At 46.1% G+C, this 19,010-nt stretch overlaps 1 protein-coding gene and 1 long non-coding RNA gene across 5 annotated transcripts in view; one reads left to right on the top strand and one right to left on the bottom strand.

Moving 5' to 3' along the window:
- Positions 1–1,610: 1,610 nt before the first annotated feature.
- LOC310922018 lies at positions 1,611–16,368 on the bottom strand. The gene is made up of 3 exons (XR_014592270.1): positions 16,027–16,368; positions 14,017–14,237; positions 1,611–3,005 (listed from the first exon to the last, which is right to left on the bottom strand). It is a non-coding gene; the product is annotated as an uncharacterized lncRNA (long non-coding RNA).
- Positions 16,369–16,510: 142 nt separating this feature from the next.
- LOC310922015 (spindlin-Z-like) overlaps positions 16,511–19,010 on the top strand; it is a 128,501-nt gene continuing 126,001 nt past the window's right edge. For 2 of the 4 annotated variants that reach the window (XM_083882301.1, XM_083882300.1), the window contains exon 1: positions 16,511–16,844. The gene's annotated coding sequence lies outside the window, so the exon portion shown is untranslated. Of the gene's footprint in view, positions 16,845–17,078; positions 17,351–17,403; positions 17,534–19,010 lie in introns of those variants that run through there. The other 2 variants (XM_083882302.1, XM_083882303.1) reach the window with 2 other exon arrangements.

The raw sequence follows: 19,010 nt of genomic DNA on the forward strand, positions 1-19,010 counted from the left end.
TTAAGGCTCTCAGTGCTCTCGGAGTTCTCGGCTTTTGCAGACAGGGAGTTTTTCTTTGCTTTTTTCACTGGTTTTACTTGTTAGCTACGTCAAGAAAGGTTTTCCCTGGACTGTGCCTTCTTCTGAGACTGTTCAGCTTCTCTCCAGTCCAGGACATCAGGAGAATCGCCCGGGGGCCCTCCAAGCTCCACACCGGGCCTGCCCTGCCATTGGGCTGGGTCCGCTGGGCCCTGGGAGCGGCTCTAGCCGCACGCTGCTAAGTCACCTTGCTGAGGGGCTGTCCCGGTGCCACGGAGCCCCGACCAGGGCCGGAGTGGGGCCAGTGTGTGGCACAGGCCCACTGAGATACAGGCCTCTTGCTGCCACCGCTGGGTTCCTGCACAGCCCCCTGCCCCCAGCGTGGCTGCCAGAATCATGCTGCTAAAAAAACCCCCCAAAATCTGAGGGAAATTATGCAGTTGAAATCAACTCTGTGAGCCTCAGCGACCATTGCTCAGCAGAGATTATGTGACCAACAACAAAAGGCCATTTCCTAATGCAAGGCCTGGGTGTGAGAAATCAGGTTGTGATTTGTGTCAACAGAGACCATGGGATTATTATAAAGAAGAGTTTTAAATCAGCTAAGTAAGACATGGAAGTGAGGTTTAACAAGAGAACTATATAACAGTAGGCTTTTAGCTAACAGTTTGTTTTAACAACAAAATTGTAATTGTTTAATTACCTTGTATAAGTTTTTAACTGTCCTTAGTATAAGTATAGAATTTGTAATCATTTAAAGGGGAACTGGGACTAATATAAACTGAGAGGCTTTACAGAGATATTTTGAAACATGCTGATTTTGAGGTTTTGTAACTGAGAGAGGAGCCTCATGCAGACAGGTGTTGGGGCCCTGCTAGCTTTGGGTTGTGTAATGACTGAAAGGAGGCTTGAAAAATGTATGCTGACTAACAAAATATATATGCTTGCTTAAGCAAACTATATAACCAAAAATAATGCTAGTGGAAAAAGATATTTTAAAAGACGAATGGGGGTGGCTGGAGAGACATCAGAAGACCATCTCGGACCACCTCCCCAACAGACCTTCAAAAACCACAACCGCTGATTATGAAGAAAAGCAAGCAGAAAATAACTAAAAACTTGGGGAAGTGAAGTGCCAAGAATGGTATAAGACCACTGCTCGAGAGCTGAATTTGTGCATTGCTTGGGGTGGTGATCTCCACACACCCAGCACTGTAATTGCTCACTCTTTTATCAAACTAATTAATAAATTGGCTATATTGCTTGATGCATTGGCAAGTCTAGCTTTTCACTTATACAGGTAAGATTACCTCTTTCAGTGCTATAGAATTCCATTTAAGAACAGTAACAGATAAACCTGCGGACGCCAATTTTCTCCTGAGTCAGAGAAGTTTTCCTTGGACCGTGCCTTCTTCTTCTGAGACTGTTCAGCTTCTCTCCGGTCCAGGACATCAGGAGAATCGCCCGGGGGCCCCCTGAAATGCACGCCGGGCCTGGCACGCTGAGCTCAAGCCCCAGAGAGATTGAAAGACTGAGACATACCCACAGAATAACTCTTTCTGAATTTCCCATCTCTTCAGAACAGTGAGAGGTTTTATTGTTTAATATTATTAATTTTCCATGCTTGTGAATACTTTCCTTGCTAAATAAACAGGTTTCTTCTACTTCTCTCCAATGAGATTTTTCTCCCGAATCGGTGGGGGGGAGGGGCTGCTGAATTCTGCCCTTTAGGGAAACATCCCTTTGGAGGTTTCCTCCCAAATTTTTTCCCAAACCAGGACAATGGTAAAAAAATGAGTTGCTACAGCACGTAAGAGGAAAAAAAGCATTCGTTTAACCCATAGCCCACCAGGTAACCATGAAAACATGCCCCATTCCCATCCTTTCCACGTTTGGACTGGTACATGAGCTAATTTTCTTATTCCCTTTGCAATTTGTTTCACTACTTTTCCATTGTCATCTATTTGTCAACAGCAATTTGAGTCATTTAATTTTCTACACACTCCCCCTTCTGCTAATAGATAATCTAATACCATCTGATGCTGAAATATTGCATTCCTCATCTGAATGAATTGGTCAGCAAGAAGGTCAAGAGCTGTAGCTGTCTGGTTGGTTATTATTTCAAAGACAGCTTGTAACCTATCTGATTTAAATTATAAATGGGTTCTCTGGCACCTGATATTAATTCATTAGGATTCTATGTGGCTGGCCTGTAGTGTTGCATGATTCACTCAGGTGCCCATTCATCTTTTCCCCACTTTTGGGTGCTCCCTCCAGCCACAGATGTATGAACTGACCTCTTTTTTCTAATTAGATCATCATATACCTTGATTCCTAACCTATTTCCCTGAGCTTGTGGTAGCAAAAAAGAACAACAGTTTAATATACCCTACATAACATATCCCTGACCAGTTTGGAGGTAACCTGCAATAGGCATGTTGGCCACCTATGGCCTGTCGTCAGATCCTCCTGGCCTTCTGCAGACCCAACAATTGCTAAGGTTAAAGTGTTTTGCTACTCCTCCTAGGACTAAAAAAACAATTCTCCCACCTCTGGCCCAAACCTAACTGACAATATAAAGGTAAGATTATTAAGAAAAACATTCTAATGATGTAATCTAATTTCCTAATCTAATTCTCATGTTCTCTTCTGCACCATCTGTGGTGAGTGAAGGTGCAGAAACAACTTTAACATAAAGAAAACAATGACAGCGAGGATTAGCCCCCAATGACAGGAGATCCGAAAGGAGGGATGCTCATACAGACTATTTCAGCAGACAGTCTGTGGGTAGGCACACAAGGCTTTCCCCAATGTCGACGCACTGGTTACTGCTCCAGTCCACTCCTGCGGAGTGTCAGTCGTGCCCTCCCATCCTTCTCCTCCAGCTAAGATGCCCAAATCTCCAGGGCCTCAAAGACTTTGGTACAAGTGCGATGGGTCCACCCATGTTCAACTGACGTGATGGCTGTTTCTACGGTCAGTAACACCTGGAAAAGTCCACACCGGTGTCCCGGTTTAGGTTGAATTAGGGGAGAACCTCCAAAGGACTCCCCTAATCTACCACCCCTCCCCCAGCCCTGGGTTTGGGAAGGAATTTCTCAAACAAAGTGGAAAAAACCGGTTTATTAACAAATGAATAAACACCCCCCGACACAAGGGAAAAAAAAAAGAAAAAAAAGCTCAGGTTACTGTGAGGGGGAGGGCGCAGAGCTTCTTTCACGGGCCCCGGAGATCCTCGGACTTCTCCCGTCAGGTCAGCTCCGGTGCCGGTCCTAAATCTTAAAAAAAAAAGGGGGGGGGGGGGGGGGGGAAGGGAAGAAGGGAAAGAAAGGGGAAGAAAAAAAACCGGAAACACCGAAGATGAGCAGTGTAAGGAAAAATAGAGGGAGAAAGCGGCAAGCGGAAAAAGCAGTGAGCTAGCCCAGAGCAGCGTAAAGCCAAGAGAGTGAAAAAGGGGGGGCGCCCATGCCTGTCCAGCCAACAGGAAAACAAGGACAGCTGTTAGACATAACAAGGTAGTCCACAATATGGGATAGGAAGCACTGTCAACCCAGGACATTCCACCCCTTATCCCATATCGTGGACACACAATAAAAACTTGCATCTCACTTACTCAGACCTTCGACACTTACACATTTCCATTCATCTTACTTGCTCAGACCTTTGACACTTATACGTTTCCTTCTGTTTCATGTCTGAGTGATCTAATGTACAGACAATGATAGTAACATTCAGCACATATGAGTTTCACCCCACATTCAGATCTCCCTGAGGTACACATCGTGTTGTTCCATCTTTCTGCATTATCCACCACGTATGACCCGGTCCTTGAGCAGAGACAATTCCACGGATGGGTTTGCCGGTACTCGAGGCAGGGTTGATCCATACTGTCTTTCCCAACAAACCTCTAACATGGGCCACTGGAGCTTTATCTCCATCTACTCTATTAAGGAGCTGGGACTGAGCAGGACCCGCTCGGTTGGTAGAACCTCGGGTGTTAACTAGCCAGGTGGCCTTTGCTAAATGTTGCTCCCAGTTTTTTAAGGACCCCCCACCCAATGCTTTCAGGGTGGTTTTTAACAACCCATTGTACCTCTCCACTTTACCTGCAGCTGGTGCATGGTAGGGGATATGGTACACCCATTCAATGCCATGTTCCCTCGCCCAGGTTTTAATAAGATTATTTTTAAAATGAGTCCCGTTGTCTGACTCAATTCTCTCGGGAGTACCGTGCCTCCAAAGGACCTGCTTTTCAAGGCCCAGAATAGTATTGCGGGCTGTAGCATAAGACACAGGGTAGGGTTCCAACCATCCCGTGGTGGCTTCTACCATGGTCAGCACATGGCGCTTGCCTTGGCGGGTTTGAGGCAGTGTGATGTAATCAATCTGCCAGGCCTCCCCATACTTGTACTTAGACCACCGCCCTCCATACCAGAGGGGCTTCATCCACTTGGCTTGCTTAATGGCAGCGCACGTCTCACAGTCATGGATAACTTGAGAAATGCTGTCCATGGTTAGATCCACCCCTCGGTCTCGTGCCCACTTATAGGTGGCATCCCTACCTTGGTGACCTGAGGCATCATGGGCCCATCGTGCTAGGAACAACTCTCCCTTGTGCTCCCAGTCAAGGTCTATCTTCAACTCCCCTATTTTTGCAGCTTGATCTACCTGCTGATTGCTTTGCTGCTCCTCATTAGCTTTACTTCTGGGGACATGGGCATCTACATGGCGAATCTTCACAGGTAGTTTCTCTAACCAGGCAGCAATATCTTTCCACTCTTCAGCGGCCCAAATTGGTTTTCCTCTACGCTGCCAGTTGGCCTCTTTCCATTTCTTCAGCCATCCCCACAGAGCGTTGGCTACCATCCAAGAATCAGTATACAGATAGAGCCTTGGCCATTTCTCTCTCTCTGCAATATCTAGGGCCAGTTGAATGGCTTTGAGTTCAGCAAATTGACTGGATCCACCCTCTCCTTCAGTGGCCTCTGCGACCTGTCGTGTGGGGTTCCATACAGCTGCTTTCCACCTCCGACTCATCCCTATGACGCGGCAGGAACCGTCGATGAATAAAGCATAACGTGCTTCCTCTGCCGGCAGCTGGTTGTATGGCGGAGCTTCCTCAACCCGGGTCACTGGTTCTTGTTCTTCATCTGCGACACTGAAGCTTTCACCTTTGGGCCAGTTCGTAATTACTTCCAAAATTCCAGGGCGATTCAGTTTCCCAACTCGGGCGCCTTGTGTAATGAGGGCAATCCACTTGCTCCAGGTAGCACTGGTGGCGTGGTGGGTGGAGGGAACCTTTCCTCTAAACATCCACCCTAGCACTGGTAGTCGGGGTGCCAGGAGGAGTGGTGCTTCCATACCAATCACCTCTGAAGCAGCTTGGATTCCCTCATAGGCGGCCAAGATTTCCTTTTCTGTCGGGGTGTAGTTATCTTCAGACCCCCTGTAGCTCCGACTCCAAAATCCCAGTGGTCGGCCTCGGGTCTCACCAGGTACCTTTTGCCAAAGGCTCCAGGACAGACCATGACTCCCAGCTGCAGAGTAGAGCACATTCTTCACATCTGGTCCCGTTCTGACTGGGCCGAGGGCTACAGCATGAGCAATCTCCTGCTTGATCTGGGTGAAAGCTTGTTGCTGCTCAGGGCCCCAATAGAAATCGTTCTTCTTGCGGGTAACCAGATAAAGGGGGCTCACAATCTGACTGTGTTCCAGAATGTGCATCCTCCAGAAACCTATGGCACCTAAGAAAGCTTGTGTTTCCTTTTTATCCATTGGGGGGGACATAGCTGTGATTTTGTTAATAACATCCGTAGGAATCTGACGCTGTCCATCTTGCCACTTCACTCCTAGGAAGTGGATCTCCTGAGCAGGTCCCTTAACTTTACTTTTCTTAACAGCAAAGCCGGCTTCCAGGAGAATTTGGATGATTTTCTCTCCTTTTTCGAACACTTCTGCTGCTGTGTTTCCCCACACAATGATTTCATCAATATATTGTAGATGTTCTGGGGCCTTATCCTTTTCTAGTGTGGCCTGGATCAGCCCATGGCAGATGGTGGGGCTGTGTTTCCACCCCTGGGGCAGTCTGTTCCAGGTGTACTGCACTCCCCTCCATGTAAAGGCAAACTGAGGCCGGCATTCTGCTGCCAGAGGAATAGAGAAAAATGCGTTTGCGATGTCGATAGTGGCGTACCACTTTGCTGCCTTGGACTCCAGCTCATACTGCAGTTCCAGCATGTCTGGTACGGCTGCATTCAGAGGTGGAGTCACTTCATTCAAGGCACGATAATCCACAGTCAATCTCCATTCTCTGTCAGATTTCCGCACCGGCCAGATGGGGCTGTTAAACGGTGAGTGGGTTTTGCTGACCACCCCTTGGCTCTCCAGCTCTCGAATCATCTTGTGGATGGGGATCACAGCATCTCGAGTGGTTCTATATTGCCGCCGATGCACTATTGAAGTGGCAATTGGTACTATTTGTTCTTCTCCCTTCAAAAGTCCTACGGTGATCGGGTTCTCGGACAGTCCAGGCAAGGTGTTCAACTGTCGAATGCTTTCTGTCATCACAGTTGCTACTCCGAAGGCCCACCTGAACCCTTTCGGGTCTTTAAAATACCCACTCCGGAGGTAATCTATGCCCAAGATGCATGGGGCCTCTGGGCCAGTCGCAATAGGGTGTTTCTTCCACTCATTCTTAGTCAGGCTCACATCTGCCTCCACCAATGTATAGTCCTGTGATCCCCCGGTCACACCAGCAATAGAAACCAATTCTGCCCCTACATATCTCAATGGGATCAATGTACACTGTGAGCTAGTGTCAACCAAAGCCTTATAGTCTTGTGGCTTCAATGTGCCAGGCCAACGAACCCACACAGTCCAAAACACACGATTTTCCCTAACCTCTACCTGGCTAGAGGCAGGGCCCCTCTAAGCATGATTATCCTTCTTTCCTGGGGTATATGTCTTAGAGGTTCCTTCAAGGGGATCGGACATGTCATCATCGACATCATACTTGACATCCTGGCTGCGAATAACTGGAGCTGCTCTCTGTTTAGTGAGACTTCCTCTTTGAATCCTACCTTCCTTCAAATTACGTACCCGTTGTGCCAGAGCAGCAGTGGGCTTTCCATCCCATCTCCTCATGTTCTCTCCAGATTCACGCAAGAAGAACCACAACTCAGCTCGTGGGGTGTACCTTCTCTCCCCATCAAAGGAGCGCCTGCGTTGGATACCAGGGCCTCTAATTTGCACAGCCGAGATTTGGAGGAAGTCCTCCTTAATCTCTTCCCTGAGTTTCCTATGATTCTCCTCTATTTTGTCCTCTAATTTCTGCAGTCGTGTTTCCACAGCTGCAATTCTGGCATGAGTTGGGCCATGTACAGCGTCAGCATATGCTCGAAGCTTTTTCGCCATATCGAGCACAGTCTCATCTGTCTCCTCTCGCTTCATTATTGCTAGAGCAGAAGAGTATTCAGATGGCCCAAGTCGCACAAGTTTCCTCCACATTACAGGTGTACATGCTACCAGGTCTGGATTCCTAGTTGTTACATCATCTGAAAAAATGAGTTCTGCTACTGCCATCTCTCTCAGACGTTGGATCCCCTGTTCTATGGTCCTTCACTGTGTCTGCTGCAAATAAAGGTCATCTGCACACAGGTATCTTTGTGCTACACCGTCCAGAATCCGTTCCCAGAGGCTGTGAGGACTAGCCTCCCTCATCATGCCCTGATCAATAACAGGGTCAAGCGACAGAGATCCCAAATGCCTCGCTTCAGTGCCATCCAGAACTGTAGCCTCCCCTGCAGCATCCCAAAGGCGGACTAACCAACTTATTATAGATTCATCAGGTTGTCGCCTGTAATCCTTTCTCAGGCCTCAAAGGTCCTTTAGGGAAAAGGAGTCAATATTGGCTCCAGAATCTACACCCCTCGATGTGGTTTCTGATTTTGGTGAAGGTCCTTCTCCTGGATTATCATCATCATCCTCCACCTTGCGATCGGTCTTAGTTGTACACTTTCCGCCTCTTCTATTAGCAGCAACAGCCCTTGGTTGAGCCCTACTGTCTGATTCAGCTACTGGCCTGGGGCCTGGGATATTAGCTGCAGCCTGAGTGATTGGGATAGTAACTAGTTTATCTCCTTGTTCCCTGTCTTCTGTCTGCTGCCCTTTCAGTATCTAAGAGAGTACGATAAACATATGCCAGGGCCCAGCTCACTGTAATAATCCTTTTCTCCTTGGTATTACCCTGGCACTTCTCTTTCAAATACTTTGCCACCTCAGCTGGGTTCTGAATTTGTTCAGATGGAAAGTCCCAGACTATAGGATCAGAAAATTCCTTTAAAATTTGGCCCATATCTTCCCATTTCCCACTCCACTCAAGATTTCTCCTACTTGGCTTTGCCCCTAACTCAGAAGTCTCATTAGCCCTTTTGGAAATCTCAGCTTTCATTTTATATAAACTGCAGACAGTATAGAGAACACTTACTAAATTAAATGCCAGAAAGATGGTCTCTTTAACACTCAGGGGAAACTGAATATTTTCTAATAGAGATATAAACAATTCAAAGGAGAAGAGGGAAAACAGAGGCTGAAAAACCTCTTCCCCTGCTTCTCCCCTAACAAACTGAGTGCCCAACCATAACAACGAATCATCAAACATATTTACAACCTTCTTGTAAACAATCACAAACAATCCAAGCCCGGTCAAAATTCTGGTTAGTGCCTCACGGCTACATAAATTACGTATAAGGAGAAATGCCAAAGCTATCTCCGGGTAAGGAGATAACCCTAGACACCACAGAGGTAATAAAACCTCAAAAAACCCTAGGGACCAGAAATATTGGCAGGCTTTCACCCCGAATGCCATTATGAGTCCAGAAAAAAACATCCTGATACACCCACAAAACAATTAGAACCACCAATATTATTATTAAGGTTTTTTCCACTTTCTTTGACTCGGGTTCCCGGGCCAACGCACCAAAAGGTGTCCCGGTTTAGGTTGAATTAGGGGAGAACCTCCAAAGGACTCCCCTAATCTACCACCCCTCCCCCAGCCCTGGGTTTGGGAAGGAATTTCTCAAACAAAGTGGAAAAAAACGGTTTATTAACAAATGAATAAACACCCCCTGACACAAGGGAAAAAAAAAAGAAAAAAAAGCTCAGGTTACTGTGAGAGGGAGGGCGCAGAGCTTCTTTCGCGGGCCCCGGAGATCCTCGGACTTCTCCCGTCAGGTCAGCTCCGGTGCCGGTCCTAAATTTTAAAAAGGGGGAGGGGAGGGAAGGGAAGAAGGGAAAGAAAAAAAAACGGAAACACCGAAGATGAGCAGCATAAGGAAAAATAGAGGGAGAAAGCGGCAAGCGGAAAAAGCAGCGAGCTAGCCCAGAGCAGCGTAAAGCCAAGAGAGACCAAGGGGGGTGCAGCCCGTTGCCTGCCCAGCCAACAGGAAAACAAGGACAGCTGTTAGACATAACAAGGTAGTCCACAATATGGGATAGGAAGCACTGTCAACCCAGGACACCACTTTGCCACTAGTGGTGCTTTTCTTCACTCCTTAACTAGGACCCAATCTTCTGGTTGGATGTTATGAACAGCAAAGTCCAAAGACAGGGTCTGTGCCAGCTGAGTTTCCTGTTGAAGAGATTTCACAAGAGACAGTATCCTGGCCACATATTGTTTTAAATACACATCACTTATTTCCACTCCTCCACTAGGTTGAGAATTAAAAAGGAATGGAATTCCAAACATCAATTCAAAGGGAGATAATTGAATATCTCCCCTGGGTCTGGCCTTTATTTTTGCCAAAGCCAATGACAAAAGCCGTAGCCATGGCATCTTAGTTTCTATCACCAGCTTCAAAAGGTGTTTTTTTATTTCTCCATTCATTCTTTCAACTTGGCCTGAGCTCTGAGGGTGCCAGGGGGTATGGAGGTTCCATTGTATTCCTAAAGCAGTCGTAACTCCTTGAAGAATTTTTCCTGTAAAATGAGTTCCCCTATCTGGGTCTATTGCTTTCACAATCCCTTATCTTGGAATTATTTGTTCCAAAAATACTTTAATAATTTATCCCGTACTTGCTGAAACAGTTGGAAATGCTTCTGGCCACTCTGTTAGCTGACATACTATTACCAGAAGGTATCTAAACCTTGCCACTTGAGGCATTTTGGTAAAATCCACCTGGCATCTTTGGAAGGGATGTACAGCCCAAGGCCTCCCTCCCCTAGCAGTTTTCTTTGTAACTCTGTTATTGGTTTTAGCACAAATCAAACAACCCTCAATAGCTCGCTTTGCTAAAGTAAAAAGACCCACAGTAACATACATTTTGAGGAAGGCTTCTGCCAGTTCTTGAAAGTCCTAATAGCTCCCTTCATGAAGTTGTTTTAACAACTGTAAGACCAGAGCTTTTAGTATCCACTGCTTACCATCCTTTGTAAACCAATTATCCCCTCTTTCCTCTGCCCCACTCTTTTTAATTATCTCAAGCCCCTCTGATGGAAAAGAGTTTCTCTGGCAGTGGTGGGGTTACTAGGAGCAAAGGGAGGATCTTAGAGATTTCTGACAACGATGCAGCTTTCCAAGCTTCTTCGTCAGCCAGTTGGTTACCTATTGCCTCCTCTGAGCACCTTGCCTGGTGTCCCCTAACATGTATTATTGCCACCCCTTTTGGTAAATTCACCACTTCCAATAGGCAAGAAATTAAGCTCTCATGAGCTAATGTTTTTCCTCTGCAGGTTAATAAACCTCTTTCTTCCCATAATTTCCCAAATGCATGTATCGCCCCATATGCATATTTAGAATCAGTAAAAATATTCACTATCTTGTCCCGATATAATTCACAGGCTGTTACAATTGCATACAGCTCTGCTGTCTGAGCTGATCATGTGGATGGAAATCTCCCTCCTTCCTTTAATTCCTTTCCATTAATGATAGCATATTCTGTAAATTGCTTCCCTTCTACCACCCTTGAGGACCCATCAATAAACGCATTTTCTCCCTCAGGCCAGGGAGTGTCTCGTAAATCTTCTCTAGCCTGGGTCTGGAGATCTATCACTTGAATGCAGTTATGGTTTTCTTCCCCACCTCCCTCTTCAGAGGCTGGGTTAAACCCTTCCCCACTTTTCAATTCTAAGTCCTCCTGTTCCATTAAACAAGATTCATACTGTAATAACTGAGTGCTGGTCATCCACTTAGAGGTGCTTTCAGTTAACAAAGCTTTAACTTGATGTGAAACTTTAACAATCAGATATCCTCCTACTGTCAGTTTTTGGGCCTCAGTTACCATCGAGGCTATGGCTGCACAGTTCTGCAGACAATGAGGCCAGCCTCTGGACACTGGGCCTAAGAGCTTAGAAAAATAAGCAGTAGGCTGCTGTGTTCCCCTGTGCTCTTGTGTGACGGTTTTGGCTGTACTAAAATTCCTTTAGCATGGCCTTGTTTAACATCCACATATAATTCAAATTCCTTTTCTGAGTCTGGAAGAGCTAAGACTGGGGCATTAACCAATTTGTCTTTTAATTTTCTAAAGCTTTGCTCTCCTTCTGGTGTCCATAGCACAACATTAAGACTGTCTTGGGTTAAAAAGTCATATAAAGGTCTGGCTACAACAGAAAAATCCTCAACCCATGCTCTGCAGTACCGTACTAACTTTAAAAACTGACGTAACTTCTTGTCTGGAGTAATGGTACTTGTAAAATTCCTTGTATTCTTTCTGGATCAATACACTGTAATCTTCCAGTCAAAATGTGTCCCAAGTATTTAACCTTTTTCTCTACCAACTGCAGCTTCTTTCCAGACACTCTAAGCCCCTTTTTAGCAAGAAAATTAAGCAGCTTCACAGTAGCCTCTTCAACCACCTTTTCCTGTTTCCCTGATAGAAGCAAATCATCCACATACTGCAACAACCTAATTCCTGAGGGTGGAGTAAACTCTCTTAATATTTTCTGCAAGGTTTGCCCAAACAAAACTGATGACTATATCCCTTCAGGAGGATTGTCCATGTCAATTGTTGTTTTACCATCTTCCCTCCTTCCTCCTGCTCCCACTCAAAGGCAAAATACTGTTTACTGTCCTTAGTAATCGGATAGTCCCAGAAGCATCCTTCAAATCCAGTACTGAATAATACTGATGTGAAGAAGGGATTTGATTCAGGATGGTATAGGGATCAAGAACTGTGGGATGCCTTGGTTTGACAAATTCATTTATTATTTGATCCTGCACCATTCTGTAGGTTCCATCCTGTTTTTTAATCAGCAGGATAGAAGCGTTATAGGGAGACATCCATGACTCCAAAAGACCTGCCTTTAGCAGGGACTCAATGACAGGCTGTAACCCCTTCCTTCCTTCCCTTGAAATAGGGTATTGCTTTTTAGACACCACTTGTCCTGGTTGCTTCAAAGTAATTTGGAGAGGCTCTATAGCTAAGCTTACATATTTCCCTGGGGCTGCTCACATTTCTGGGTTTATTTCAGCATAAGCCTTCTCAGACACTTTACACAAAGTTACCACAGTGTTAGACTCTGTATCATTTTTCACAATACTAATTTGCATTCCCACTTTAGCCATCAAATCCCTTCCCAGTAAATTACAATCACAATTAGGAACAAGCAGGAATTCATGCATTTCAAATCTATCCCCCACATCTACTAAAAGCAGTTGAATAAATGTACTCTCTCATCCTTTCCACTCACCCATTGAATAATCAAAGATCTTTTGGACAATTTTTCCCCGTTAAAGATAAAATTCAAGGCAGACTGAGAGGCCCCTGTGTCTATCAGGAAACACACCTGCTCTTGATCTGGACCCACCTTAAAAGTTAGCAAGGGCTCCAGTGTGGTGGGTCCCTGGTATAATGGGAGCCCCTGACACCCCTAAAAATCTATCTCCATTATCCTATGGACTTCCTCCTCCTGAGGATCCTGCTATCTCTGTGGACATTCCTGCTTCCAGTGTCCCTCTGCCTTGCAGATAGCAGACTGATTCTTTCCCAACCATTGTTTGGGTTGGCTCTCCCCTGCTGAGGAGGGAATGTTTCTGCCACTTCCTTGTGGCTGACCCCATCCCTTCTATCCCGGGGGACCCCTTGGGTCCTACGGTTTATCCCTCTGGGGCCGTAAAAACTCTGCTATCACCTTTGCCTTTGCTTTCGCCTTTTCCTCATCCCTTCTTACATACACTTGTATCTTTCTAACCAGTTCATCCAGGGACTTATTCTGTTCTTCCTCTAGTCCCCCCCGCTACTGCCTGTGGGTACTCATTCTCCCACAGCTCAAAATCATTTGTTTCTCCAGTGAACCAAACAAAATCCTTAAAAGAAAATCCTAATCCTTTCATGCACAATCTGCATTTCCCAGATAGGTCCTCCTCCTCCTTGTGCTCACTCTCTTTATCACACAATGTATACCAGAGCCAGTCCCTGTCCTGCCGCAGTGTTCAAATGGTTCCTCTCCCCCGGCGCTCCTGGCGGGTAAGGCCGGCAGCACCACAGGCAGCCGGGGCGTCCCTCAGCCTCATGGGGGCCAGTAGCCACTGCCGCCCCTGCCCGGTGGTGGCGGGGTCAGGCACTGCCCGGCGCTGAGCCCCAGCTGCCCCACAGCCCCTATAGGCCCCCACTCCGTGCTCCCGGTTCCGCACTTTCGCGTCCACTCCTGCTGCTGCTTGCCTCAACCATGTCTCTACATTCCCCTTCAACTAATCTTTTCTCAACATATCAACACTATTTGTCTATCTCCTGTTGTCAAGACTCCTCGACTCCCCTTATTGCCCCCCCAGGCATGGATGGTCGAGACCCTTTTTCGACTTTCCCTTGTTGCCCCCTTTGGGCATCCATGTCTTTAATTACTTCTGGAAGAATGTGTAAAGAAACTCCACATTCTTCCAAGGGATTCTTTGGAGATATTTTGGGATCGTGATCCCTTTTGCTGGGGCCCCTTCCCAGCTTTACCTTTGCTACCCTCCATGGGTGCCCTCCCAGGTTTACTCCCCGAAGATCCCATTTTACTCACCGGTGAGATTTTCAGTGGTCCTTCCCTGTGGACTCTTCACAGACCCCTCTGGTCTGCCACTCGGTCTGTCTCCTGGACTGTCTCGGGAACCCAATCAGTCTCCCGGTGCCAGCCGCCACCAAGGGGAGCTGATCACCGAAACTGGGCAAGGCACGCCTTCAGCTCTGCTCGCTGCCTGCTGCCCCTGGATGATGGAAATATCCCGGACAAGAGCCCCCAAACTGTCAGGAAAATTAATCCAGAAACACAAGAGGTTTATGTCCAAAAAGGAGACAGAGGAGCTCTGTAACTTTATTTTAATAAAGAGAGAAGTCATGGGCATTTCCCATGAGGTCTCTGAAACTGTTAGAGGTTGCAGCCACCTTTTTATCCTAATTTCCTGGCTGCATTTCCCTTTCTCTTTCCCCATTGGCTGAGGTACTTGAGAGGTACAGAATTGCCGAATCAACTAATAGACCCCCATTCTAATGTGTCCTCCCCCCCTTTTTCTTTTTCCATGTGTCTCTGTTCTTTTTCTCTAAATCCAGAGATGTAGCACAGTCTTGAGTGAGTAACAGTCTGTGTCAATTAGTGGCATTCGTATGGAATTTATGGTTCATCCCATTGCTTCTATCACCTCTCCATATCTGGCCTTATCTACCATCAGGCCCACAGTTTGTTTGTAAAGACGCCTCCTCATTCCTTTCACTTCCAGCTGGAATGACTCTATTTATTTAATTTACATCGCCTGAATTTGAAACTTATTTATGTTTTATTCAAGTTGCTGCTTGGTTGTTTCCTGCTGGCATAATAAATTTCATCAGTTGTAACCATGTCAGAAAGGAAACACATTGGAAGGAGGCTTCTGTTTGACTTTAAATAATTCCTGTGATAGTTCTACAGTAGCTTGCTTGAAAAAGAGAAATTAGACAAGTAGCCAGATAGTTATCTCAAACAGATAATTGCTTCTTTAAAGTTACATTAAAGCAAAAGTGGTATTTGCATTTAAAGATATTAATTGAATATCAAGATCAGAATCAAGACATCATTCCTTCTTCAAATTCAGGTCAAGCAAACATCTAGCCACTTGATTTCTGAGGGTTCTTGATTCTACCATCAAATCAAGAGGGCCGAGGGTTTTTTCATCAGTTAAGGCTGTTTCTCTTTAGTTTGGAAGGATATCAAGAAAGCAAAATTTTCTGGGACCAGAGGGAACCTGGTTCTCACACAAAGCTACTCAATAGCATTCAAAGCTTCTGTAAGAGTTCAGCCATTTTATTTCTAACCAAACTAGGTGGTACTTTAAAGCATCCAAAAGGGCTAGGAAGTTTATGTACAGCTGTGACCAGTACCTCCTGATCTCTGGTAATATGGTTAGCATAACTAATGCCATTTTATAAGGTAAATGGCCATTCTCTGTGACTGAGCTGGTCACGTATCGGTCCCTTTTTGCCTCCTCAGGATCTTCACACCATGCAGACTTCTCCCCTTCCCTATTGGCCTCCAGATTTTTGGGCACCATGCTGACGTCTCCCTGCCTTACTGGCTTTGAAGGTCCCAAGGCACCTTGTCAAATCTTTATTTTCATTTCTAGTAGGCATGATATAAATTATTGAGACCACACAGTCAATAGGAGCTAAGAACATTATTAGTGTATAATTGCCAAATCATTATCTGGAGACCCAAGACACCTACTAAGGGCAAGTGATCAACTAAATTAATTTTTGCAAGAACAGAGGTTTCTTATTTGAAGGATCTATATGTAAGAGAATCATAAATTGCTGATGCCTAATAAATTTGCAGAAGTTAATGATGGAAATATCTGGATTAACAGATAAATCACAAGGATGCTGACAGATAATTATACTACACTACCTACAAAATACATTTTTGTAACATATGTTGTTATGCTGTACCACGTTTATGATTAGACAATTAGAAATCTGCATTAGTAGGTGGATGATTCATATCAAACCTCCTAAAAATCCCTTGTTTGGCTTAGACATCTCATGCACTTAAATAAATACATACCTTTGTAATTCTATACTTTGCGTCCTAGCCTCTCTCCTCAGTCGTCACGGGCCAAATTTGTAACAGGATATCCGTAGCTGATTTTTCTTTCTTATGATGGCTTACACATTTTCTTCCCTATGATGGCGAGAGGGCACTGTACAGCCACTGGCTCCCAAGGCCTGTTTAAGGAAGCGGTACCGCTGCCTTAAAGCACTGTGGTCACTTCATGAGGCAGCACTAGATCCACCGCGGTGGGTGGGCGGATGGGAGGGGAAAGAGGGACATTCACCACCCCAGAGCCTCGTGGCCTGAGTTTGGAGAAGGGCTAACAGCCAGCCAACTGGGGACAAGCCCACAGTACTCTCCGCTACGACGCCACTCCTCGACGGAGCGCCGAGAGACGGCAGTGGAGGAAAAGGAGCGCCTGCGCGGTAACGAGTAGCGGTGAACTAGGTGGAGAATTGCTTCCTGTGCTCCTGTCGCAGTTCGGAATTTGCAGTGCGCCTGCGTGTTGGTGGAAGGGAAGAGGGCGGTGTCCGGTCCCGTGTTTTGAACGTTTCGATACGGGTAGCTCACTATTTGGCAGGAAGGTGAGGAGGCCTCTATCCTGGTGGTGAAGTTCGTGTACGGAGAGGAGGATCCAAATGTAGCAGAGGCGAATTAGAGGCAGCAGTGTTGACTGCGGAATGAGACAAACGAAACGAGGGGAGCAGCTCCCCATACTGCTGCCGCAGAGAATCTGAGTGGCCTAGTGAGACAGGAGGACCTCTGCAGCTGCAGTGCTAACGCTTCTAGACTATCCTCCTGGCATTCCCAGGCGCCCATCCTCCCAGCAGGTGAGTAGTGAATGAGGGTGAAGGGGGAAGGGAAAGGAAAGCGCAGCCTAGGACCGGGTAGAACCGGAGGGAGTCGCTGTGGAACGAGCTCGGAGACGCTGTTCGTACCTTTACCTCCCCTCCTCCTTCCCTGCGGCTGATGTTATTTATATACTTGCGGTGTTCCGTCTTTGTTAACCCTTTCTTCTTCACTGTTTGCCTCAGCAACTCGCCTAAAAGACACGGGAGGCGGGCGAGAGTGGGGGCCCTTGGGCTTCCTTCCCACGTAGCACCCCGACTCCTTGGCAACCACCACTCTTTTGGGCTCCGGGGGACTGCTGCTCTCGTTTGGCATGGCCCCTCCTGGTATCTACCCCGCCCACATCGCGTCCCTTGCTGGAGAGAAGAGGTTGCAGCTGCACATTCCCCCTTCCTCTCTGTGGATCTATTGTACTGTGGGCTGGGGCCCGCTAAGGGGCTCCCAGCAGATAAGCCTCTCTGTCGATAGTGCACCTTGAGGGAGACAGGTATCTCTGACCTGTTATCTTTTGGCTCCCCTCATGAGGAAATGTGGTGAAGGGGATGTGAGGGTGGTGGCCGGGCTCGGCCGCGCCTCAGTAGCCAAAGGCTGGAGCTATGAAAGTTGCTAACGCGTCGGGCTGGCAGCACTGGAGTTGCACACGCCACCGCTGCTGTCCGGGACACCCAGAGTATGTGGACGTATGCGCGCGCTTTGCTCGCGCTTTTCTGGGTTCCTTTGTCTGCTACTGTCGCCGCTTTCCCCTCCTCCCTCGATTCCCTCTCTCTCCTCCCTCCTCTCCTTTCTTTCCCCCTCCCTTCTTTCCTCTCTCTTCCATACTCAAAACGCTGCTGCAGCTGCAGGTTTGTAAATACTGGACTAACACACACAACATGGCTGACGTTCGCCCTGCTCCTTCAACGGGCTCTCCTCTTTCTCCCTCTGTCTCCACTGCTTAGCCACTTCTCCATTTAGTCTTTTGTTTCTTTTCATTCATCTCCCATTAAAAAAAAAAAAAGAATTCACCCTCCTTATTGCGCCCATGGCGGGATTTCAAGGGTAAGGATCGTCACTTTGGAGGCTTTCTCCTTTCGTTTTGCCGTTTACAACAAAATCCAAACCTAAAATCAGAGGGGGTTTGGGAACCTAGCAAGGCCTGGAGGGAGGGCGAGAATTGGCTGAAACCTGCTGAGAGAGGCTCGGTTGGAATGCACGTATCTCTTTGGGGGGAGGGGGCTGGTGCACTTAAGTGCTGGCAGAGATGAAATACTGTATTATGCTTGCAAAATGATCTAGTAATTTCTTTCATTTTGGGCTGTAGCTCAGTATAAGAGATCAACTTGGCACAGTCTAATTAAAAAACCTGAGCTACTTATGTTAGACTAGGCATTGTGTAATGAAAAAACATAGCATAGGTTTTCTTGGCTTTCTCTATATCTCCTTGTCGATATCTTAAATAGCTCACAGATCACAGGATATAGAACTGAAATTAACACTTGCCAGGTCTCTTTGTGTCGCTAGTTTTCTGTCACGGAATTATTTGCCCTATTGATGACAATAGTATTAATAGAAGTGTGTCGTTTTTGTTGTTAATAAGAGCATTTTTTATTAAAAAGGAATGGTATTGTGAAGTGCAATACTGAACTACACAACAGCATATTTCTGACTTCTAACACAAGACAAATGTTCAGTTCAGCACCTACCAACCTCATTTATTCAGAGTACCCTCTTCTGACTTCAAAGAAAACACATATTTTATTGGGTGGTTGGGGGTTTTTAATAACATAAAGCCAAGATAACATTTTAATTTCTTGGGCATACCTAAAATGATCTGCTGGGGAACAGCATATCTAGGTTGTAAGGATGAGTACCCAAGGTGCAAAGGATATGATGCTTTCTATTGCTTTCTAAATGTGTTACTGTAACTCATAGTCAATGTTTCATTTTCAAAGATTATATTTAAAAGCACAATATGTTCAAAGTATGAACACATTGATAGCCATGGCTTCTATCAGAGCAGTGCCCTAAAGTAATGTCCTAACTTTTTTTGTTTGTTTGTTTTTGCTATTTTGCTTTAGAAGCTTCTAGTGGAGGAGCACTGGCATAGCATAATCATAGTTTTTATTGAGTTAGAAGTAGTTACTGCATTTTAATGCTAGAATTAAGTA

The sequence above is a fragment of the Zosterops lateralis genome (genome assembly GCF_965231275.1).
Source record: "Zosterops lateralis genome assembly, chromosome: W".
NCBI classification, from domain to species: domain Eukaryota; kingdom Metazoa; phylum Chordata; class Aves; order Passeriformes; family Zosteropidae; genus Zosterops; species Zosterops lateralis.